This window comes from Pseudorca crassidens, chromosome X (assembly GCF_039906515.1).
Source record: "Pseudorca crassidens isolate mPseCra1 chromosome X, mPseCra1.hap1, whole genome shotgun sequence".
In the NCBI taxonomy this organism is placed as follows: domain Eukaryota; kingdom Metazoa; phylum Chordata; class Mammalia; order Artiodactyla; family Delphinidae; genus Pseudorca; species Pseudorca crassidens.
The window spans coordinates 52,806,918-52,832,673 of NC_090317.1; positions in this window are offsets into that span (position 1 = coordinate 52,806,918).

The window sequence follows — 25,756 nt, forward strand, 5'->3', positions numbered from 1 at the left end:
TTAAGTTCTGATTTTCTTCTTTTTTAATGTATGCATATACAGATATAAGTTTTCCTGTAAGCACTACTTTAGCTGCTTTCCATAAGGTTTTGTATATTCTTTCTTCATTTTTATTTATCTCATGAAATTTTCTCCAAACTGTTCTGTGATACATTGATTGTATGGGAGTGTGTTGCTTAATTTCTACATATCTGTGAGATTCATAAATTTCTTTCTGTTATTAGTTTTCATTTCACTCTTGTGATAGGAGGACATACTTTGTATCATTTCAATCCTTTTAGATTTATTGAGGCTTGTTCTATAGCCCAGTATTATATATCTGGGAGAATGTACCATGTGTATTTGAGAAAAATTTGTATTTTATTGTTGTAGGGTGGAATGCTCTATAGATATCTGTTAGATCTAGTTTGTGTATAGTGCTGTCCAAGTCTTCTATTTGTTTATTTATAGTATGCCTACTTTGTCTCTCCTTTATTGAAACATAGGTATTGAATCTCTAAAAAATTATTGCTGAAGTATTTATTTCTCCTTTCAATTCTGTCAGTTTTTGCTTCACAGAATTTGAGGCTCGATTGTTAGGTGAATATATATTTATAATTTTTATATCATTCAGAAGAACTTTCACTTTTATCATTATAAAATGTCCCTTTTTATCTCTAGTGACATATTTTTTTCTTATAAGCTCTAGCTTTTCTGATTAAATATAGCCACTCAAGTTTTCTTATGGTTGCTGTTTACAAAATATAACTTTATCCAATCTTTTCCTTTTAACAGATTTTTTACTTCAAATCTCAAATGTGTCTCTTGTAGATGGTATATAGTTGGATTACTTTGTTAAAAAAAAACTATCTAACAATCTTTAACTTTTGATTGGATTGTTTAATACATTCATATTTAATGTTATTGTTGATATAACTAGATTTATATCTGTCATTTTACTTTATGTTTCATATATGTCTCACATATAGTTTTCTTCCTCTATACATCCATTACTGGCTTATTTTGCATTAAGTGAATATTTCTTAGTGGAACAACTCCTTGTTTTAATGATGTTTTACTATGTTTTTAATTTATTCCCTTAATAATTTCTCTAGGGCTTACCATATATATCTTAACATATCAGAATCTACTTCAGCTTTATACTATTTAATCACAGTGAGATATAGAATCATTATGTTAAATAGCTCTATAATTTCTACACACCTTTTGTGCTATTATTGTTGTACATAACATATCTAAATATATTATAAACCCTACAATTGTTATATGTAATTTTTTTCAGTAAGTTCATTTTTTAAAATTAAGGTATAATCAACAACATTATATTAGTTTCAAATGTACAAAGTAATGATTTGATATTTGTATATATTTCTAAATGAACACCACAATAACTCTTTACATAATTTTATATCTATTTTATTTATTTATTTTTAATTGTATATTTATTAAAGAACCTTAGAAAAGAAAGGAGAGGAAATAAATATTTATAGAGTTTGTTATTATTTACCCTTTAATGTTCTCTTCATTTTTCCTGTAGATTTCCATTACCATGTGCTGTCATTTTATTACTCCAATACAACATTGTTCTCATCTACCTCCTTTGCACTACAGTTCTCAACTATATTACCTTTCTGTATGTTAGAAATCCAACAATACAATTAAAATCATATTATTTTATACAAATGCTTCTTAAATCAGTTAAGAACAGGAAGAATACATTTACACATTCTTTCATAATTGCATTATAACTATTACTTGTGTTCTTTTATTTATTTCTGTGGGATTGAATTCTGATCTATGGTCACTTTCTCAGCCTGAAGAACCTCTTTTGTCCATCTTTATCAGGTGGGTCTATTAGCAATGAATTATCCCAGTCTTTGTTTATTTTGGAATGTTTTTATTTTGCATTCATTTTCAAAGTTACTTTTGCTGTAGATAAGATTTTTGACACTGTTTTCTTTTTCTCCTAGCACTTTGAATATGTCATTCCACTGCTGTCTAGCCTTCATGGTTTCTGATGAGAAATTAGTTGCTAATCTTACTGGAGCTCCTTGTATGTGATGGGTTGTTTTCCTCTTGCTACGTTCAAGATTTTCCCTTTCAATATTTTTAATATAATGCATCTGGACATGGATCTCTTTGTGGAGTTTGTTGAGTTTCTTGGATGTGCAGATTAACATTATTCACCAAATTAGGGGGGTTTACTGGTATTACTTTATTAAAGATATGTTTCTGTTCCTTTGTTATTATCCTCTTCTTCTTGTACTCCCATTAGGTGCATGTTGGTATATTTAAGGATGTTGCATATTTCTTTGAGACTCTTAAATTTTCTTTATTCTGTTTTTAGGTTGCATAATATCTAGTAATTTATCTTCAAGTTCTCTGATTCATTTCATTATTTTGACAGGTAAAATCTACTGTTGAGATTCTCTAGTGAATTTTTAATTTCAATAATTATATATTTTAATTTCAGCATGTTTATTTGGTTCTTTTGTTTTAATTTCTAATTATTTATAGATATTATTTGATGAAGCATTTTCACTATACATTCCTTTACTATTTTAAGCATGGTCCTCTATCTCATAATTTTTTTTATTAAAAACTGTTTACATTTCCTGAGACTTGATTTATGGCCTAACATATGGTCCATCCTGGAGAATATTGCACATGCATTTGAAAAGAATGTGTATATTCCCCTCACTGGATGGAGGATCCTACAGATGTCATGCAAGAACTACACAAACATCTCAATAGATACAGAAAAAGCATTTGAGGAAATTCAATGCCCCTTCATAATAGAAACACTAAAATAAATAAATAAATAGATGAATAAAAGAATAAGTGAATGAATGAATGAATACATAAAATGAATAAAATCTATGAAAACAAGGGAAATTCCTCAACCTGATAAAAGTCATGTGTGAAAACCCCACAGCTAGCATCAAAGAGGAAATTTTAAAACAATTCCATTTATGATTGCATCAAAAAGAATAAAAAGTTTTTGGAATACATTTCACAGAATGAGTGCAAGTATATGGTACACTGAAAACTATAAAACATCATTGAAAATTTTAAAGATGACTTAAATAAATGGAAAGACATTCCAGATTTATGAATTGGAGGATGTTATTATTAAGACAGTAATACCTCACAAATGTATTTATGGATTTAACATAATCCTTGTCAAAATCCCAGCTGGCCCTCTTTGCAGAAATTGTCAAGCTGATTTATTTATTCATATGGAAATCCAAAGCACCTGAATTCCAAAAACTATCTTGGTAATGAAGAAGAATTTTGGAAGATTCACACTCTCTGATTTCAATACTTACTACAAAGCTAGAGTGATCAAGACAATGTGGGAATCATATAAGAATGTTCATAAAAATCAATTGTGAGTCTAAAAATATATCTTGCCATTTATGTTCAATTGATTTTTGGCAAGGGTACCAAGATGATTCAATGGGATATTAATAGTCTGCAAAAATGGTGCTGCACCAACTGGATTTCCACATGCAAAAGAATGAAGTTGAAACTCTCCCTGATACCATATGCAAAAATAAATCCAAATGGATCAAAGACCAAAATGTAAAAGCTAATATATATATATATGTATATATATATATATATATATATATATATTAAGCTTAGAACACATAGTAGTAAATCATTGTGACCTTAGGTAAGACAATGCCTACTTAGTTTGACACCAAAAGCAAAGCAAAAGGAGAAAAAATAGATAAATTGAACTTCAACAAAATTTTATAAACTTTGTGCTGCAAATGATACCATCAGTGAAATGATAACCAATAGAATGGGAGAAAAATACGTATATATCATATATCTTACAATGAATGGGTATCCAGAGTATATAAAGAATAGGAATAAATGGCTCATACAACTCAATATCAAAAAATAAACATAATTCAAAGATACATGCACCCCAATGTTCATTGCAGCACTATTTACAATAGACTGGACATGGAAGCAACCTAAATGTCCATCAAGAGAAGAATGGATAAAGAAGCTGTGGTACATATATACAATGGAATATTACTCAGCCATAAAGAAAGAACAAAATAATGCCATTTGCAGCAACATGGATGGACCTAGAGATTGTCATACTGAGTGAAGTTAAGTCACACACAGAAAGACAAATATTATATGATATAGCTTATATGTGGAATTGAAAAAACGGGTGCGAATGAACTTACTTACAAAACAGAAGTAGAGTAACAGATGTAGGAAACAAACTTATGTTTACCATGCAATAAGTGGGGGGAGGGATAAATTGGGAGATTGGGATTGACATATACACACTACTAGATATAAAATTGATAACTAATAAGGACCTACTGTATAGCACAGGAAACTCTACTTAATACTCTGTAATGGTCTATATGGGAAAAAAATCTAAAAAAAGAGTGGATATATGTATATGTTTAACTGATTCACTTTGATGTACCCCTGAAATTAACACAACATTGTAAATCAACTATACTCCAATAAAAATTTTAAAAAAAACAATCAAAAAAAAGAGGGCAGAAGACCTAAATAAACATTTTTCCAAAGAAGACATACAGATGGCTAATAGGCACATGAAAAGATGCTCAACATCACTAATTATTAGAGAACTGTATATTAAAACCACAATGAGGTATCTCTTTACTCTGGTCAGAATGGCTATCATCAAAAAGTCTACAAATAATAAATGCTGGAGAGGATGTGGAGAAAAGGGAAACTTCATGCACTGTCAGTGAGAATGTAAATAGGTGCAGCTACTATGGAAAACAGTATGGAAGTTCCTTAAAAAACAAAATAAATCTACCATGTGACCCAGCAATCCCACTTCTGACTATATATCCAGTAGAAAAAAAAAACCCTCTAATTTGAAAACATACATACCCCCAATGTTCATAGAAGTACTACTTACAATAGCCAAGAGATGGAAACAACCCAAGTGTCCATCAACAGATGATTGACTTAAGAGGATGTTGTGTGTATGTATGTATGTATATATATATATATATATATATATATATATATATATATATATATATAAATGGAATATTACTCAGCTATAGAAAAGAATGAATTATTGCCATTTGCAGCAGCATAGATGCACCTAGAGAATATTAAGCTTAGTGAAATGTCAGACAGAGAAAGACAAATACTATGTGATATCACTTATATGTGGAATCTAAAAATAAAACTGAATTTATATACAAAATAGAAACAGACACAGAAAACAAACTTATGGTTACTAAAGGGGAGAGAAGGGAGGAGGGACAACTTAAGAGTATAGGATTAACAGATAAAAACTACTAAATATAAAGTAGATAAGCAACAAAAATGTACTGCATAATACAGGGAATTATACCCACTATACTGTAATAACTTATAATGGAATATAATCTGAGAAAAAAAAATCACAATGCTGTACACCTGACACTAACAAAATATTGTAAATCAACTATACTTTAATAAGAATAAATTTTAAGAAATAAAATTAGTATACTCGAAATAAAGGAGGGATAAATGTAACAAAATAAATGAAAGTCTTAGGCAATGAAAACTACAAACATTGTTGAAAGAAATTAAAGAATAACTAAACAAATTAAAAGATATCCCATCTTTATATACTGGAAGACCTAATACTATTAATATGGCAGTGATCCCCACTTTTATCTACAGAGTCTATACAATCCCTATCAACACTCAACCTGTTGTATTGGCAGAAATTTAGAAGTTAACCTTAAAATTTATACGAAAATACAAGGTACCGAGATTAGCTAAAACAATCTTTTAAAAAAACATGTCTGGAGAACTTACATTTCCCTATTTTAAGACATACTATGATATTACAGTAATCAATCCATGGATAGTACTGGCATGGGGATAAGACATATAATTCATTGTAATAGAATGGACAGTCCAGAAGTAAAACATCACATTAATGGTCAATTGATTTTCTACAAGTGTTCCAAGACAATTCAATGGGGAAAATGATAGTCTTTTCAACAAATGATACTGGGACAACTGATTATCCATTTGCAAAAGAATAATCTTGAATATCTACCTTACACCATATATTAAATTAACTCAAAATGGATCATAGATCTAAATCTAAGAGTTAAAGCTATAAAACTCTTAGAAGAAAACATAGTAGTAATCTTGGGTTAGGCAATGCTTTCTTAGATATGACACTGAAAACATAACTGACAAACAAAAATTAGATAAATTGTGTGTTATCAAAATTAAAAACATTCATGCTAAAAAGGACAACATAAGAACATAAAAACAATCAACACCATCAGAGAATATTTTCAAATCACATATCTGACAAGGGACTTGTATTGAGAATATATAAATTATCTTACCACTCAATAATAAAAAGATAACCCAATTAAAATGTGGTAAAGGATTTTAATAGACACTTCACTGAAGAAGATAGATAAATGTACAGTAAACACATGAAAAGATCCTCAATATAGTTAGCCTTTAGGGAAATGCCAGTCAACATAACTTCACACCTAATAGGATGGTTTTAATCAAAATGTAAGTTTTAGTAATGATATGGAGAAATTAGAACCATCATCATTCAGTTCTCTTGAGAATATAAAATGGTTCAGGTGTTTTGGTAAAAGCTTGGTAGTTTCTCAAATATGGTAACAAATACAGGCATATCTCATAGATATTGTGGGCTCAGTTACAGATCACCACAATAAAGTGAATATCTCAATAAAGTAACTTATACATTTTTTTGGTGCCCCAGTGTGTAAAAAAAACGTGTTTTACACTATACTGTAGTATATTAAGTGTGCAATATCATTATGTCTAAAAATACAGTGTACATACTTTAATTAAAAAATACTTTGTTACTTAAAAATGTTAACCCTCATCTGAGCCTTCAGAGAGTTGTAATCTTTTCTGCGTGTGGAGTCTTGCCTCGATGTTGACTGCTGCTGACTGATGATGGTGGTGGTTGTTGACGGCTGGAGTGGCTGTGACAATTTCTTGAAATAAGACAACAATGAAGTTTGCTGCATTGATTGACTCTTCCTTTCATGGACGATTTCTCTGTAGTATGGAAAGGGCTTGATAACATTTTATCCACAGTAAAACTTCCCTCAAAATTGGAGTAAATCCTCTCAAAACCTGCAGCTGCTTTATCAACTAAGTTTATGTAATGTTCTAAGTCTTTTGTTGGTATTTTAACAATCTTCACAGCATCTTCACCATCTTGAGATTCCATCTCAAGAAACCACTTTCTCTGCTCATCTATAAGAAACAACTCCTTATACATTAAAGTTTTATGATGTGATGGAAGCGATTCAGTCACATCTTCAGATTCCACTTAGAACTCTAGTTCTCTTGCTATTTCCACCACATTTGAAGTTCCTTCCTCCACTGAAGTCTTGAATCCCTCCAAGTCAACCATGAGGATTGGAATCAACTTCTTCCAAACTGTGTGAATGTCAGTATTTTGACCTCTTCCCATGAATCATAAATATTCTTAATGACATCTAGAATGGTGAATCCTTTCCAGAAGGTTTTCAATTGACTTTGCCCATATCCATCAGTGGAATCACTACCTATGGCAGCTATAGCCTTACAAAATATATTTCTTAGAAAACAAGACTTGAAAGTCCAAATTACTCCTTGAATCATGGACTGCAGAACACATGTGTTAGCAAGCATGAAAACAACATTAATCTCATTGCCCATCTCCATTTGAGCTCTTGGGTAACCAGGTGCATTGTCAATGAGCAGTATTATTTTGAAAGGAATCTTCTTTCCTGAGCAGTAGTTCTCAACAGTGGGCTTAAAATATTCAGTCAACCATGTTGTAAATAGATGTGCTGTCATCCAGGCTTTGTTTCCCATTTATAGAGCACATGCAGAGTAGGCTTAACATAATTCTTAAGGGCCCTAAAATTTTCAAAATGGTAAATGAGCATTGACTTCAACTTAAAGTCACCAGCTGCATTAGCCTCTAACAAAAGAGTCAGCCTGTACATTGAAGTTTTGAAGCCAGGCATTGAATTGTCTCTAGCTATGAAAGTCCTAGGTGACATCTCCTTCCAGTAGAAGGATGTTTTATCTACGTTGACAATCTGTTGATTTCAATATTGTTGTGTCTCAGGGAATAGGGAGTCCCAAGGAGAGGGAGAGAGATGGGGGAACGGCCAATCGGTATAGCAGTCAGAACACACACATTTAGCAATTAATTTTGCCATCTTTTTATGGGAGCAATCAGTGACACCCCAAGATAATTACAATGGTAACATCAAAGATCACTGATCACCGATCACCATAACAAATCAAATAGTAATGAAAAAGTTTGAAATATTGTGAGAATTACCAAAATGTGATACAGAGACACAAAGTGAGCAAATGTTATTAGCAAAATGGCACTGATAGACTTGTTCAATGCAGAGTTGACACAAGCTTTTAATTTGTTAAAAATGCAATTTCTGTGAAGCACAATAAAAGGAGGTATGCTTGTAATTGCCATGTGACCCAACATTTCCTCTCCTAGTAATTTCAAGGGAATTGAAAACCTATTTCTACACAAACATTTGTACATGGACATTCATAACATCATTATTCATAATAGGAAAAATATAGAAATGACCCAAATATTCTTCAAGTGATGACTAGATAAATAAAATGAGGTATATTGATACAATGGAATATTATTCAACCATAAAAGATAATGAAATATTAATATTTGCTGCAACAAGAGTGAACTTTGAAAACTTAACGCTCAGTGAAAGAAACCAGACGCGTATTGTATGATTCCTTTTAAATAAAATGTGCAGATTAGGAAAATCCGTAGAGCCAGAATATAGATTAGTTCTTTCCAGGGGCTTGTTGCATGGATGGCATGTGTTGAGTGACTACTAATGGTTATGGGTTTCTTTCTGAGGTGATGAAAACATTCTGAAATTAGATAGTGGTAGTGGTTTTATAATTCTGTGAACATAGGTAAATTCACTGATTGTACACTTTGAACGTATGATTCAATGGTTTATTAATTACATCTCAATAATTTTTTTTAAAAAAACCCTGAAGTTGAAGAGAGAATGCATTCTAAGAAAGCATAACTTAACAAGTAATAACCCCTTCCTCTGGTGCACCAAATTTACATTCCCTAGTAAATTTGAGACCTACTGCTCAGGAAAAAAGATTCCTTTCAAAATATTACTGCTCATTGACAATGCACCTGGTTATCCAAGAGCTCAAATGGAGATGGACAATGAGATTAATGTTGCTTTCATGCTTGCTAACATATTTGTTCTGCAGCCCATGGATCAAGGAGCAATTTGGACTTTCAAGTCTTGTTATCTAAGAAATACATTTTGTAAGGCTACGGGAGTAGAAGAATCTTGAGCTCCTTTCTTTAAACATTGTTTCCAAGAGAAATGACAGTATTTTTCAAGGGCATTAAACCATCAACTGACCTTAACACCTTCATCTCTTAGCACCTTGAATGGATCTAGCTCTGATCACAAGACTGAGTTCCAAGAATGCTTATATGCATATTTTAAAAATATAGTAACAATCTGTTGTCTTTCAACAAGAAGACAGGTACAGGGTAAACTTTTGGCCAGAGGTTGGAAAGATATATGCTATAAATGAGGAACTAGTACAAAGAAGCATTTGGAAATACAGGGGTAAAGAGATAGAGAGGGGAAGAAATAAATGAATAGCAAGTGAATAAAATAAGAATTTTAGAGTGTTAAGTGCTATCAAAGAAATAAAAGAAGGATATGTGATAAGAAGTAACTTGAATTTGATACTCAGCTTGGGTTTGTGTGATTAAGAAAAACCTCTCTTAGCAAGTACTGTTTGAACTAAGGTTAAGGTCGAAGGAAGCAGTCATTTGCAACTTTCAGAAAAGAGCATTCCTGACAGAGGAGCAGCAATTTAAAAGTCCTTGAGCAGGAAGCAGCTTGCAGAAGAGTGACCAGGACCATGGTCAATGAAAATACTGCCAAGTGAAAAGTGCTGTGAGAAGAGGTTTAAAGATAGATAGCTATAGGTAAAGCAGGCTGTTGCTGGCCATATGAAGAGTTTGTATTTTACTCTGCTTGCAAGGGGAAGCGATTGTATGATTTTAAGTATAAAAGTGTCGTGATGTGATTTATGTTTCTTAAAAAGCCAGAAGCATATTGAGTCACTGCCAATCCTTTCTAAACTGGTTGTATTATGTGGCAATGGAATATTTGAACTTCAGTGAAGAGAGGAGTTATACACTCAAATTAATGTCAATGATACAATTTAATGTTTTATTCGCCTCAACAGAGAAATTTTGTTTCTATACAATCAGTGGTTGTTACACTGAGATTTGGAAGTCAAAGATTTGATTCATTTTATTTCATCAGTAATTTTTTAATTTTGAAGGTAGATATATGTTTAAATGTTTATGATTGTGTATTTGAAATGATGATGCTTCATATACCCGTTAGTGTCTATTTCACTATACTTGGACCTGATTGCTCTTAGTACACACACAAACTATTATCATTAAGGTGCCAATGGATATCCACTTTATACTGTTTTAGAAAATGTTTGGAAGACAATCTGGGGGGACTGAAGTTAGGCAGGTCTGAAACAATCTTATTTAACATGGTCAGATGCCAGGGACTCCTGGCTTCAACTTTTGATTCAACCCAGGGAATAATTATAAAGATAATTATTCCCTGGGCAACATCACACCAGAAAATTATTAACAAGTAAACTCTGAATGTGTGTCTCTCAGAACAGTTTAGGGTGTCTATAGGGGTATAAACATACTCTTCCGTGATCCTAGAAATGCCTGGATTGAGTTTCTCAAAGGATCTGATGAATCGTGATATTAGTCATACATTATTATCAGCAGTAGATACCTTCATGGGGGCTTGAATACAAAGGGATATTTCCCCTACAAAGGGTAGAGTGTTCCTGGGTCTCTTGTTTTATATAGCCATCTTCATGCAGCTATGTTTTAGTTTCTTTTACTTACATTAAAGAGATTTGTATCCTTTGTCAGTGTCTCTGGGTACCATCAACACTGCTTCAATCACATACTGTCTGTCAGTAACAAATATCACCTTGTTCAATATCTGAGTCCCTCTGGTTATCCCAAAACAGAAGGCCTTTTTAAAATAAGGTTTGTTTATTGGATTCAATTTGCTAGTATTTTGTTGAGGATTTTTGCATCTAAGTTTATCAGTGATACTGACCTGTATTTTTTTTATTTTTTGTGGTATCTTTGTCTGGTTTTTGTATCAGAGTAATGATGGCCTCATAGAATGAGTTTGGAAGTATTCCTTCCCCTGCAGTTTTTTGGAAGAGTTTGAGAAGGATCAGTGTTAGCTCTTCTCTAAATGTTTGATAGAATTCACCTGTGAAGCCATCTGGTCCTGGACTTTTGTTTGTTAGAAGATTTTTAATCACAGTTTCAATTTCAGTACTTGTGATTTGTCTGTTCATATTTTCTATTTCTTCCTGGTTCAGTCTTGGAAGACTGTACCTTTCCAAGAATTTGTCCATTTCTTCCAGGTTGTCCATTTTGTTGGTATATAGTTGCTTGTATTAGCCTCTTATGATCCTTTGTATTTCTGTGGCATCAGTTATAACTTCTCCTTTTTCATTTCTAATTTTATTGATTTGAGCCCTTTCCTTTTTTCTCTTGATGATTCTGGCTAAAGGTTTATCAATTTTGTTTATCTTTTCAAAGAATCAGCTTTTAGTTTCATTAATCGTTTCTATTGTTTTTTCCTCTCCATTTAATTTATTTCTGCTCTGATCTTAATGATTTCTTTCCTTCTACTAACTTTGGGTTTTGTTTGTTCTTCTTTCTCTAGTTGCTTTGGGGTAAGGTTAGGTTGTTTATTTGAGATTTTTCTTGTTTCCTGAGGTAAGATTGTATCTCTATAAACTTCCCTCTTAGAACTGCTTTTGCTGCATCTCATAGGTTTTGGATTTCATTTGTGTTTTAGTTTTCATTTGTCTCTAGGTATTTTCTGATTTCTTCTTTGATTTCTTCAGTGATCCATTGGTTGTCTAGTAGTATATTGTGTAGCCTACATGTGTTTGTGTTTTTTGAGTTTTTTCCTTGTAGTTGATTTCTAATCTCATAGCATCATGATTGGAAAATATGCTTGATATGATTTCAGTTTTCTTAAGTTTACTAAGGCTTGCTTTGTGGCCCATAATGTGATCCATCCTGGAGAACATTCCATGTGCACTTGAGAAGCATGTGTATTCTGCTGCTTTCAGGTGGAATGCTCTATAAATATCAGTTAAGTCCATCTAGTCTAATGTGTCATTTAAGGCCTGTGTTTCCTTATTAATTTTCTGTCTGGATGATCTGTCCATTGATGTAAGTGTGCTGTTAAAGTCCCACACTATTATTTTGCTACTGTCAATTTCTCCTTTTATGTCTGTTAACATTTGCCTTATATATTGAGGTGCTCTTATTTTGGGTGCATATATGTTTACAACTGTTATATCTTCCTGGATTGATCCCTTGATCATTATGTAGTGTCCTTCTTTGTCTCTTGTAACAGTCTTTATTTTAAAGTCTATTTTGTCTTATATGAGTATTGCTACTACAGCTTTCTTTTGATTTTCATTCACATGGAATACATTTTTCCAAACCCTCACTTTCAGTCTGTATGTGTCCCTAGATCTGAAGTGGGTGTCTTGTAGACAGCATATATATGGGTCTTGTTTTTATATCCATTCAGCCAGTCTATGTCACTTGCTTTAAATAGACATGAGATATCACTTAAAATATGTTCTAAGTGCATTCCTGAATATCTGTAAGTAAGAAAAACTATTGTCTTCTTGTTTCCCATTGGCAGGACATTGAATATTTGGACTTAGACATGTTATAATTTTATAATAAAATATATAGAATCAGGTAAAGTATACTTACTACCTGTGCTTAAGACTTACTTGCTTGAAGACCATTAATATTTGAGGCTAAAGACAAGTATATCAAGTTTAAAAGTTCCCTAATCACTTGTCAGTTTCAAAATATCCTACAGCAGAAGACAATTCATACATTTACTTTTCTCTGTTCTAGTTTTCAAGCACTTGGTGAAAGCTGCTGCCTTTGAGAAAAGACCAGGTTGATCTGAGATGAAGGCTGCAAGGAAGGGAATTAGGTAACAGGTATGGATCATAGTTATGCCTCCCATCCTATGTGCTATTATTACATTGTGACCAACACTGTGTTCCCACCTCTTGAATTTTGCATACTTATGACTTTCCCAGCCAATAAGTCATGATGGGAAATTATGTTATTTGACTTCCAAGATGAATTCATAAAAACATTACAGCTCCTATATGGAGCAATTTATCTGTCTCTCTCTGTCTCTCTCTCTCCATTTCTCTCTCTGTTTCTCTTTTGCCATACTTGCTTTGGGGACCCATGTGGAGAGGCCAGGTTTGGTTGTTCCAACCAACAGCCCCAGATAAGGTTTCAACAAACAGCATCTACCACCAGACATGTAATTGAGTGACTTTTCAGAATATTCCAACCTCCAGACATCAGGTCAACTCAACTAGATGCCAAGTGCAACACAGATATCTTCCTCAACAATCAGAGCCCAAATTATAGATTTGTGAACAAACTAAATGCTGCCATTGTTCTAAGACACTAAGTTTAGGGGTAAATTTTTATAGAGCCATAGTAACTAGAACAACTCCAGAATTGTATATCCAATTGCCTACTTGCTAAATGCAATTTAAATATGGTAGAAGCCAAATTCCTTCTTATCTTTCCCTCATACTTGTTCCTCCATCAGTCTTTCTTATCTCAGCAGACAGGTACTCTATTCTTCCAGTTTCTCAAACCATAGGCCAGAGTCATCTTTGATTGCTCTCTCCACATCTGATATCCAATATATCATTGTTGCCTCTACCTTCACACTATATCCTAAATATGACTATTTTCCTTACACCTACCACTCTCACCTAGTCCAATTCATCAACATTTCTCTTCTGGATTATTTCAGTAGCCTCTAAGTGGTATTCCTGTTTTATCCCTCAAACATCTATACCTTAATTTCTACAATGCTTCCAGCAGAATTGTTTCAGAATATGTCTCATTTTGTTATTTCACTGTTCCTTCTGAGTAAATACCAAGTTCTTTAAAATAGACCCCCTGTTTCCTCTCTATCCTCATGGCCTCACACTCTCATCTTTGTTAATTCAGCAGCAGTTACACTGGTCTCCTTGTTATTCTATGATGACATCTGGTACTTGCTTGTCTTTGCTGTTTTTGCTGCCTGGAATCCTCTTTCATTAGTTATCACATTGCTCAGTCGCTCACTTCCATCTTCACAAATATCATGCCTTCAGAGGAGCCTTCCCTGGCTACCTTATCCCTTAAAACTCTTTTATTTTCTCTTCATTATTTACTAACATCTGACATTGTTACTCGCTCTACATTTGTGTAGTTTCTTAACACTCACTAGAATGTAAGATTCATAAGGGCAGGGACTTTGTCTATTTTGTTTACTGGTATACTCCAGCACCTAGAACAGTGATTGGTACAGGGTGCTTGCTAAAATATTTGTTGAATATAAGGCCAAGAGGCTCCTAAAATCTCCTCATGTAGTAGTCTTGAAAAACAAACAGTAGCTCTCTTAATACAAGGAAAAGGATGATGCTGAATATCTCTAAGGGTCTTTACTTTAACCTCTAAATGTGCAAATGCTATGTGCTAAGCACTTATGTTTAGATGAAGGATGCACTGAGGAAACAGTTGATTAAGATATTTTGAAATCAAAGACTTTAAAAACAAGTGCAATGAAATATAACAGGTCATATGATAGAAATTTTAAAGGAACACAAACAAGGAAAGAGTTGTTGATTCTATCTTGAAAGAAATTTCCCTAAACCCCCTTTCCAGATAGGATTGACAACTCCTTCCTTATGTGTGTTCCTTTAAAGAAAGATGAGTAGTTTGTGAGATAAATGGGAGAGGCAGCATTACAGGTACAAGAGGGCATCACAAGCTGCAAGAGCAACATGAATAAAGGAAAGCCTGGGTAAAACAGTTTGGCCTGTTCAAGGCCTGAATACCTCTCATGGATGCAGCTTGGGTAAAATGTATGGTTATATGATAGAGGAGATTGAAGAGATAAAGTAGGCAGAGGACAATTTGTGACAGGCCTTTTTAGGCCATATTTATTTATACATTATTGTGTAATGAATGAAGATCCTATAAGGGTTTTAAGCATAGGTCTTTCCTGTTTTCAGATTCTTAATGACAAAAGATGTGGCTAAAAAAATAGGTCAGCTCATTACCCTGTGTTCTATTCACATAACACAAAGAGTTTCCAGAGACACAAAAATGCTTCTCTCAAATACTTCTCTAAGGAAGGAATTAGACCAGCTTAATTCATCAAGTCTAAGCTGGGTACAGTCATAAGTAACACTGTATTTTCCGTTAAAACAAAATGACAATTGTTTTTATGGGGTTAATGTTGTGAAAAGACTGCTAAGTACTTCGATAAAAAAAGAAATGATTAACTGTCAAAATTATCTATTTTAGAATGAGACTAAATATCAAGAATAGTGTAATTGATAATTAAATTATGATAGAGTACTACATATTCATTGAAAAGGATGATTATGATGATGATATAATGAAGAGAAATGGTTTTATATATAATGTTAATTTTAAAAGTAGAATTAAGAATAGCATTTACTATGGAATTTCAACTAAATAGAAAAAAAAAAAGCCATTGTGATAGCTAGGTTCCAAAATGGCCCCCAAGGATATTGCCTTCTTGTATGTATGACTGGTATCATCCCTTCCCACACTGAATAAGACTGACTTGTGTAACCAATATAATATTGCAGAAATGACAGTGTCTGAGTTCTAACGCTAGGTCATAAAATATATTATAGGTTGTCTTTTGCTTTCTCTAATGATCACTCACTCTGGGAGAAGTCAGCCATCCTATCTATGAGGATACTCTAGCAGTCATATGGAGAGTTGCACATCATGAGGACAATTGAGACCCCCTTCTGACATCCAGCAAGGACTTGCCAACCATGTTCATGAGCCTTGGAATCAGATCCTCCAATCCTAGTCGAACCTTCAGATGATGGCAACCTATGTTGACATTTGGAATGTGTTGAGAGGAAAAGGTTTCCTCTACCAACTTAGGTCCATGTGGTAGCTATGGTGGTAGTGGGGCTGTGAATGAATTGATAACAGTAGATTAACAAGAGAAAACATGAGTTCTGGAGCACTTTACAAGAAGTGGTTCTCCAAACAATCAGGGGTAAGTGTTTATATATCAGCTTAACAAAGGGAGGTGGGGATTTGTGGCTTCAGTGAGAAAGTATGGAAGGTTCTATTGGGCTTGTTTACACAATTTTTCACCCTGGTGCTAATGGGCAGTCTCCTTTTTGGCTGGAAGCTTCCATGGAGGGGGATTTATGGCAGTTTAATCCTCAGAAAGCCCTGCTTTAATCATCAATCAAAGGGATGTTCAGATAAGGCTTTTTCTGGGGCTGTTTGTCCAAAATTTTTCAGTTTATAGTAGTCTTCATGCCACTCTAGTGGGTTATTTGTCCCTTCCACTGCAACATCATGAGATACCCAGTTAAGTCACTCTTGAAACCTAATTCAAAGACTATGTGAGATAAAATGTTTACTATTGATTTTAAGCTCTTAGATTTTGATGTAATTTGTTATGTAGCAAGCGGTGTAATTTGTTACGCAGCAATTGATAAGTAATTCATCCATGTATTTTATTTCCAAAAAGTTCTGTAATGTGATCTTAATTTTATGATGAAAAAGCATAATGGAAGAAAGTCAACTATTTGATATTGGTTAACAAAATATAGTGCTAAGGTCTCTAAAGTGATAAAGACTATCTTTTAAAAGATTTAAAATTATGAAATAGAGATGCAATGAAAAACTTAAAACACTGGACTTCATTAGACCTTTCACTAACAAAAGATTTGCATAAAACAATAGGGAACAGTGTTACCAAACGCAAGTTTGGCTGCCCTCTGATCAAAAGCCAATAATCAAGAGGCAAGTGTTGGTAGAAAGGAAAGTTGTTTAATCAGAAAAGCCAGCAATCTGGGGAGAAGGTGGACTCATGTCCTGAAACCAACTCCAAAGATTCTGCTCAGCTATGACAGTTTTTAAAGGGAAAAAGGGGAAACAAACTTAGTTAAGCATTAAGGTAGGAGTTCAGATTTTTTGTCATTTTTCTGTTGCATGCAGACGTACTGACTTCTCCTGATCTTCCTTTGGATGCTATCTTTCTTGTGTGAACCACCTGCAAATTTGCTAAGGGGAAGATGGGGGTAAAGAGTCAGTCATTTTTTAACTACCTAATTACTTATTCCTACTACTTTTAATCCAGGAAAGGAATCAACAGGTTAGGCAAGGCATTTAGTAGAACAGAAGTCAGAAGTTAGGTTAAATATTACCTGGTGATCTCATTTTTATAATTAAGGTTTAAGGGAAATAGGCAAGCAGGAAAGGGGCAAAAGAGCTGCTTACAAATCCCCACTTCTCAGATATCATTTCATTTCTATGGGAATAGTGGTGAAGGTCTATCTTCTGTAACCTCTTCTTGCTGACATAGGGTGCTGTATTCTCAGAGTGGGAGATGTCAACATGGGTCTGTAGCATCTCTTTGCTGACAATCTGAGTTGCTGGCTTACATATATGGGCAGAGCAAGCTACAGTTATTTTGATGCCCACAAAGATATAGATTATTATGGGCAATAATGTTAAACTCATTCTCTTGAGTCCAGTTCTTGGAATTGTGCTAGCCATAGATTTAGTACTGCTCAAGATTGAGCAGCTTATGTCATAGCTACAATCTGGTCATCATGCAGTTAGCTCTGCTACCTCTGGTAGCAGTTATAGTACCTGTAAAATGACTCAGGACTGTGCATCAGATACTGAATCTGTAACTTTATTGTCCTCATCATTAACTGCTTGAACCTGCTCCTTTGTGATTTAGGGAGGCCTGGGAGATTTCAGCTTTTCTACAGACAAGAGGCAGTGGACATGGAAGAGCCTTTGTACTTGGTGCTGGGGGAGGGCCCACAGGGTTCTCCTCAGTTTCAACACTACAGCCAATAAACCAATACTGTAGGCAGATATGGTAAGAGGTCCCCAGGGGAAGAAAATGAGACATAGCTTTCTTAAAGTAAGAGAAGCCAATTTAGGCCTAAGCCATTTTGTGATCTAAGCCAGGCCACAATGCTTGCTCATACAGAACAGGTCTGAGTAGTTAATAATTTTAAGGGAACAAAAGAATGTAGGAACAAACAGCTATTGCCAGGCCAGAGAAATAATGATATCAGAGATAATAAATCAATCACTAAGACTCCCAGTTCTGACACATATTTTTGAACTGTTTTACAGTATCTGAACCCCCTTGAACAATTGGCTATGAGACTAACTGGAGCCAGAGAATTGATGATGTGACCTTTGCTGGCCCTTGTGACTTCAATCAATTAGAACCTGGATCCTGCCAACTTTATCCCCAATTCTACACTAAATTCCTCTTTGCATGAGTCCCTTCATAAATATGCATGCTCCCTTAGCTTAAAACTTCCCTAATTTTGCTGTTCAGGGAGACACTGCTTTGGGAAAGATCCTCAGTCTTCTCCTTATCTGTTACAAGTAATAAATGCTTCCTTGTCCTGCTCTTTGACTTGGTTGTGTCTTTTGGCTCGACAAGCACCTAGAGGTGAACCCAGTTCTCAGGTTACAATACCTCAATAAACAGAATAAGATTCACCAAAAAGAGGAATATGTTGAAATACTTTGATACCATGATCTGTTTAATGGAGAATCCAAAAATATTAATATGAAAATGGAAAGAATAATACCATAAAATGTGTTTACCTGAAATATCAGATCAAAGATGGAAAGAGATTTTTAAAGTATAAAATAATTCTGTTTTTCTCCCCTTCAGTTTAGCAAATTAGATTATGCTTAATTGTCCTCTCACTAGAAAAACAAAGAAAGATTTGATAATATCCTCAAAGAAATAAGTGATATCTAGAATCAATAAGAGGGCTTTGGTAAACTGTTGTACAATCATATTCTAAAGCATAAATAACCGCTTTTGATACCTTGCTTATCTGGATATGTCTATACCTGAAAGCAGTCATAACAGTCATTCAAAAGCAGACACACAATGTTAGGGTATTGAAGGTAAATTGCAGCATTATATGTTAAACAAAGATGGGGGATGTGACGTAGAAAATGTATTCAATAACCTGAAATAAGGAAATGAGGGGATTTGCATGACTTACATTGTGTTGCCCTTTTAAAAAGGAGAGCTAAACCCTTCTTTGGTATTTTCTTCTCTTGTCTTAAAAACAAGATATGAAAAAATAGAATATTTTACATTCACCTTGAATCTCATCAGCTATTCTTAGCAAATTTGAAGACATGAATTGCATCAGGAACTCATTATGGCTCCAGAGGAAAGTTAGAACAAGGATCATACAAAACTAAAGAAAAAAAAAATGTTTGACCTTTTTTTTCTAGAACCTATTATCATAACTTAGAAATATTTGACATTTATTGAGCATTTTCTATGTTCCAGACAATGTAATAAGGGCTTCATTTATCATATTTATTTATCTTTTTAACACTGGAAACAATGCTATGAAGTAGGTGGCATTAGTAACCCCATTTTAAGATGATGAAACAAAAAGTTTAAATATCTTGCCTAAATATTGCCAGTATTTTAACCCATTTGTGTTGAGCTTCAAAGCCAGGACTCATAAACACTTTGTGATATAAGAGGTAAAGCCTTTCTTAAGATGACACATATTTAAAAGTGCAGTGGGACCAACTGCTATTTCAAGGACATTTCCAGCTTTCCTAGAAGGGAGGCCTACTTGAATTTCTAATTAATTTACTAATTTTGATGCTGATTATGGTGGAAAATTTAGAAAAACTTCCTTTTCTGTTTTGGGATAAACATTGTAATAACATCCCATTTATGTTAATACAAAGCCAAAATCCTATCCTAGAATGAGGAACTTAACCACTTAACTGATTAACTACTTAAGTTTCCAAATTCTAGTTAAAAGGTTATGTACTGAGTATAGTAATGTAAAGATCTCTAGTGTGGCCTGAGTTGCTGCTTTAAAAAGTGGGCCATTTACTGAAGGTAGAGAATTTCCTTTTCTCCTTCAGGTGGGGACAGCAAGGGAGATTGAGGATGGGGACTCTGGAAAGAGAAGACAGGGTCAAAGCAAATCCAGGAAGTGAGTTATTCAAACTTCTCCTTGAATATCGAAACAGGTGGGGGAAGGCAAACTGAAATAGCCAATTAGGAAGCTCCTGTGGTAGGCACTAGACAATAAACATGAGGTAAAATATGATACTCAATTTTTGGTGATTTTTCTCTTCATTGCCATTTTCATTATTTTGTTCCCAAACCTCTATATAAATAATACTGTGAACTAAAATTCATATTTTATGGCAAGACAAGAAAAGATTTATACATAACATATTTTCTCTACCAATTTGTTACCAGAGAACTGGGTTTGCCTCTTGGTGGATGTCAAGCTAAGAGACACAACCAAGCCAAAGTTGGGGAGATGGAAAGATTTATTACTTGCAGCAAGTAAGGAGACCACCAAGGATCTCTCCCAAAGCAGTGTCTCCCCTAACAGCAAAATTGGGGAAATTTTAAGCTAAGGGTACATGCATATTCATGAAGGGGCTTGAGCAGAGGATAATTCAACATAAAATTGGGGAAAAGTTCAAAAGTCAAGAGATTCCACCTTTAGTTGATTGAAGTCAGGAGGGTCAACATCATCATTCCATCCTCCACTTGGTTGGGGGCCTTGGTTCCTGCAGAACTCAAAGACCTGTATCTGATTGTTACATATATCCCCTGAGGGGGAACTAGGACTCTGTTTTATCACTAAACTATTGTTCTTGACTGTTTTTCCTTTGTTCCTGCATTTCCTTACTTCCCTTAAGATCATTAATTACCTAGACCTGTTCAAGGACAAGCATTGCCTTGACTTAGACTTAGATCACAGACTTAGATCACAAAATGGCTTAGGCAAAAATGGCTTCTCTTATTTAAAGAAAGCCATTCCTGGTTCCCTTTCTTTGGGGACCCCCTAACCTATCTGTTTACACTTTGGCCTCCTCTCTCCCCTCTACTTTGCTTTGTGTACCTGCATTATGCTTCGACCAAACCTCCTCCATTGGCAGAAATACCTGCTCAACCATAAAAAGCAAAATTCTCCTAGCACCAACAAGACAACTGCTTAAAAGATACATTCCTTCTTGATCTTATAAGGGGTCACAGTGATGACACTTACATCTGGATTGCATAAACTGTCAATAATACATCATTTAATGTATAGCCTTCTGTCTCAAAAAACTTATATAACTGTGCCTTGACTTCTAACGGGTGGAACAGTTCTCAGAGCTTTCTGAGATGTTGTTTCCAAGTTATTATCCTCAATTTGGCTCAAATAAAATTTTCCATTTTTTTTAGATTTATTAATTTTTTCATCAACAATACTTATATATCACTTACTATGTGCCAAGCACTATTCTTAATGTTCACTTGGGATTAACCCATTTAATCTTCATGGCAGTCCTATGAGATAGATACTAGTATTATCTCCATTTTACAATAAGGAAAATAAGGCACAGAGAGTTCCCTAAAATTCCACAGCTCCTAAGTGACCAAGTTGGGATTAGAACCTAAACAGTCTGGTGTCAGTGTCCATACACTTAACCAGAATGCTGTAATAGTAAATCTCAAAGAGATTTGTTATCTTCTACAACTTAGAGTTAGCAAAGATTAAGAACAGTAAGGAAGAGGCATTTGGCCACACTGGAGTGAAGTGGCATTGAAAAAGACAAAGCAACCTGGAAAAGAGAAGCCCAGACCAATTGTCTGGAGGAAGAGGTGATAAGTGAAAACCAGAATGAATTTTGCTAAACATGTAAGTATTTCCCAAGGATAATCAGAAATGCTGGGGAAAGAGAATGCCATAGAAGACAATCTGGTAAAATGGGGAATCAGATTAATTTAGATATGTACTAAAGGGAATTTCTAGGGGCTTGAGAACTTGGAACATGGCAGCATTCCAAAACATAAGTTTAATTTATTATTTAAGGGTTTCTCACATCCTGAAGAGTGCTTGACTGGGCAATGTCAAGTTTTGCTTTACGACACCTCTATATTTTTTAAGTTCTCTGGTTTAAGCCCTGCCCCCAACATACTGCACCACCATCCTCCATCACCCCCACACAAGCAGAAAGCACAGATATATCTACACATTCCATCTTTAGGTATATATATATATATATATATATATATATATATATATATATATATATATATATATATATATATATATATATATATATATATATAAACCTTAAAGCTGGTTATCATTAAGTCTTTACAGGGAAAAAATCATTCAATTTCTTGAGTTATGTAAGGGAAGAAAAAGTTTTCCTCCCTCTTAGGTTATCTGGCTGGGTCTGAAAACTAAACTGACAAAGATTAGCAGGAGAAAAACATACAAATTTATTTAATATAAGTTTTATGTGACACAGGAGCATTCATAAGGAAATGAAAACCTCCCAAATTAAACCTGAGTATTTTATGCTAGGTTTGATGAAGAATGGACAGTTGTAGAGGAATAAGGTAGGTTAAAGCATATGAGGTAAATCTAGTAAACTGGGGGAAACTTAGCAAGAATGGATTGTTTGGATCCTTTTAGCATCCCTTTGTCTGTGGAGATAAGAATGATCCTTTCCTCCAGGTATAAGGTGGGCACCTCTCCTACGAGGGTTTTATGTCCTGTTTCAGGGGAAAAGGGCAAGCCCTGCTCACTTAGAATTAGATCATTTAATCCTCAAAGGAAGCCTGATAGGTACTCTCAGCTACTTTCTCAAAGTCCTTCAGCTTAACATATTCAATATGCCAAGGTACCATATTTTGGAGTAGCACGTTCTGAACCCCATCAGTTGGTATATCAATCCTTTGACCTATTAAGTGTTAATATTAACTGAATTTATTGAAGTTTCTACATTGAGATCCTACTGCTGTGTCTCTGTACATCTTGCTTACCATTTCAATTTTTATCAGAGATGTCTCCAACTTGTGTCAATTTAACTTATTAGAATACAGAGTATATGATATTTCAAGATAGCTTTTTAATGAATTGTGTATGTACTATTGTTGAAAAACAATATTCAACTGAGTAAATTTCAAAGATCTTATTGGCTTTATTCAACAATTCATGAATCAAGCAGTATTCAATCTAGCAGGTAGAAAGGAGCTCCAAGGAGCTCTACAAATGAAAGATTTTTATAGGTAGAAAGGAGCAAGAACAAGGAAATTACACTACACAAAAAGAGCTGGTTGATTATTTCAAGGTCACTTTCCTTTAGGGGGTGGCAGAGGTTTATCAGACAGATGACCTCACTAGGGCTGATCAGGTGATTCTTTTTTTTTAAAATAAATTTATTTATTTGTTTATTTATTTTTGGCTACATTAGGTCTGTGTTGCTGCGCACAGGCTTTCGCTAGTTGTGGCAAGCAGGGGCTACTCTTCGTTGCGGTGTGCAGGCTTCTCATTGCAGTGGCTTCTCTTGTTGTGGAGCATGGGCTCTAGGCACGCAGGCTTCATTAGTTGTGGCACATGGGCTCAGTAGTTGTGGCACACGGGCTTTAGTTGTTCTGCAGCATGTGTGATCTTCCCGGACCAGGGCTTGAACCTGTATCCCCTGCATTGGCATGTGGATTCTTAACCACTGCGCTACCAGCGAAGTCCCGATCAGGCAATTCTTGATTGACCAGTTTAAGATTTCATTTTTGGGAGAGCGAAAACTGTAATTAAGTTGGTTTGATGACATGGGGCTTAACATAAGCAACACCATTTGGGGTCCGTTTTCTTATTTTTAACATTATTTTTTATTCTATCCAACATCAAATAAATATTTTGATTCTCTACCCAGTGCTTCCAGTATCCATTTTGTCAGTCAGATTCCTCTACTCTCCATCTCCTCTAGATACCCTATATTCCCCGGGTGAATTCAGATAACATCATAAGAGTTGAACCTGTCTGCTGACACTCCTCTTTTTCATACTATATTCAGGTCATTTATTCAACATACACACTTCACTTGCTCTGTGATCAATTCCACCTCTTTTCTGTATGCTTTGTATTCCTAACAGTTTCCTATGTTATAATACTTTTGACTCTAGATAGTTACCAACTCAGTGAAAGAAGTTTCATTTATTTTATTAGATTTTATAATTTATATAAAACTTTGCTAGCTAAGAAAAGTAAAAACAAACTAGTAAACAAACAAACAACTCTACATAAATCCCTGTACAAAGAAACTATTTTCAGAAAGAAAACACAAGTTTTTAATTTTAAGCCTTAATTTATTAATTTAATATTTATTGCACACTTACTACACACAGGCAGTTTGAACCACATAATCCCTAGTTTCATTGAGCATATATTCTAGGGAGGGTGTCCCAGATAAGAATCTCATTTATGCACTCACACTTAAATAGGTCTATAACTGTACTATGCTGGAAGTACAGAAGTGAATAAGATATTTAAAGATCTTGCCCTCATGAAATTATATTTTAGTAGGGGGAGAGAGATAGTAAGTAGGAAACTAACAAATTAAAAATATTTCACAAATTATAAGCACTAGACAAAGACAAAGCAGGGTAAGTTCTTTTCAAATAAAGAAACATGTATGATATAAGCAGTTTTATTGACTTATTTCGGAAGAGAGAACAACACTACATGGGAAATTCCAAAATATCATCTCCTTAAAGAAACTGAGTGCATGACATTTTTGCTCATGGTTTGGGCTGGGAAGCTTTTAGGTTGAGATATGAGAGGCCAGGTGAGGCTTTGGATTGGTTGATTTCCTAAGACAAAGCTAGATGCAACAGAGTCAGATGAAAATATTATATGAGTCACAGGACATTCTGTGATTAGATTGCTTAGTGACAGTGTGGCTGTTCTAATCCTCCACCCCTTAGGCCATCCTGGCCAGACCATAAGGTTAGCCACAAAATTATTCTTACAGCAGTTCTATACCACTCTTGTGATTACTAGATAAGATCATTACCTCAGAAACAACAGTCTGGAGTTGAATCAGAGTTTGACCTTTGTGTTGATTTTGTCAAATGATGAGTTGCTGGTTCATCTGATGTGATATTAGTGTCACAGCAACATATAAAACTCTGGAGAGTACACACCTGCCAATGACAACACACATAAAGACTAACAGGAAAGTAAGGGTTAAATTATATAGAATTCTATGAGTCCATGATGCAAATGAACAAATCCAGATGAACAAAACAAGCTCCCAAGTGGCCAGCTCTTTTGATTTAGAGATTGATTGTTATAATTGGCAGTAGTATTTATCTGAATGCAACATTAGACACCATCTTGGCTAATAGAGAATCTAAAGTTACTCATTTGTCCATTATCTCTTGGACCAAAAGAATTACACTTGTCTTTTGAGCCTTGAGAGCTGTGGAAGTATCATTTACAACTTCAGCTACAGTTATTGATAATTGTCTGAACGTTATAGAAATCACTATTTGGATGGTAGGCATAAAAGTGGAGTAGTGAATTTTCTGTGTAATTTTCCATAGAAGCCTTTATTTTTTATATTACTGGGCTAATACCTCATTAAGAAATGGTCCACAGGGTGTATATTGGTCTTGAA